Raw genomic sequence first — 1,313 nt, 5'->3', positions numbered from 1 at the left:
CGAGGTGCTGCCATCAAGCAGGCCCCCCGCCCCGCCGCCGGCTCCTGCAACCCCGGCCTCGGGCGCGCATCTCTGCCCTCCGGCGGCTTCCCCCTCCGCCGCCCTTGTCCTCGTTGGCGATTATTACCGTCATCATCGTTACTGTTCGTATTGTCATCATTATTCTTATTGTCATTATTATTATTTAAACGTGCACCAAGGTGGAGGAGCAAACTCCGTCCGCTTTGCCCTGCGGCCGATGGCTTGACTCGCCTCCTGGAAGCCAGGCTCGTTGGCTGCCCCTCGCCGCTGCAACTTACCTTTCCAAGTGAAAACGTGCGAGGAGGAGGGTGGGGGGTGGGGGGATACATATGACGGCACGACGAAAGGTTGCGTAAGTTGCATGACGTAGAAACAGATGTGTTTTTGAGTCGTTCTCTGGTGCTGAAAACACGCACACGCACCCTTCTCTGGTGGCACACGCACACACACGCCTGTTGTATAGGGACGTGGAAAAAAAAAGAAAGAAAAAGGGAATAGCCACAGGCTCCTTTGGACCCGCTCGCTGCCCCTCGCGCCAGCGACAACCTGCCTTTGATTAGCTGCTTTTTAAACGGGATGTTCCCAGTCAACACAATTTGAAAGCAGACCTAGGAATAAGCCTCCCGAGGAGCTGCCCCGCTGCGAGGCGAAGCGGGAGACGCGGGGTCCCGGCCCCGCTGCCCTCTCCCCATGCCCCGCCGGGCCCCCGACCCAGCAGCCGCCTCGCTTCCTATCCTCGCTCACGAAGCAACTCGCATGACAACTTCTTCTTTTTTTTTTTTGTTTTTGCTCTCTTCTTCCTTTCTTCTTGCTATTTTCAGACACTCTCCCCGGCCCCAGCGCACCCGCGCCGGTGCCCGTCGGTGGGGATGCCCGGCGCCCCCCGCCGCGCTGCCAGGAAAGGTTGCAGCGTCCCGCCGCATCCCGCGGGGCCCCGCCGGGCCCTTGGCAGAGCTGCGGGGCAAAGGGCCCGGGTCGTGGGCTCTCGCCTCACCGCCACCTTTGTGCGAAGTGAGCCTTCCCAGCTGAGCCAAGGGGCTGGGGGCACGTGCCGGCTGAAGGATGCCTATATTTTTTAAAACCTGGAAAGGGGGCGGGGGGGGGGATTCCCTCAAAGAACCGAAAGGAGCCACGTCGGGGGGAGTGGGGGACCATTTTAAACGCCCAGCTGTAAAAATAAGTCGAGGGACGGGGAAGGAGGAAGCGTGTCTCCCGTCCCCCTCCCCTTCTCGGGGGCGGCCCGCGGAGAGGAGCCGCAGCAGCGCCCGCGCCCGTCGGACCCGCGGCCGCCC

The 1,313-nt window shown here is 61.8% G+C and overlaps 1 protein-coding gene across 4 annotated transcripts in view; it reads left to right on the top strand.

The window, feature by feature from the left end:
* Positions 1-1,313, top strand: part of MECOM (MDS1 and EVI1 complex locus) — a 586,635-nt gene that overhangs the window by 412 nt on the left and 584,910 nt on the right. The window lies entirely within an intron of this gene.

The sequence above is a fragment of the Gavialis gangeticus genome, unplaced genomic scaffold (assembly GCF_001723915.1).
Source record: "Gavialis gangeticus isolate Ggan-Ray unplaced genomic scaffold, GavGan_comp1, whole genome shotgun sequence".
Classification (NCBI taxonomy): domain Eukaryota; kingdom Metazoa; phylum Chordata; order Crocodylia; family Gavialidae; genus Gavialis; species Gavialis gangeticus.
Note: the sequence above shows the minus strand (reverse complement) of the source record. Positions and strands in the feature narration are given on the sequence as shown.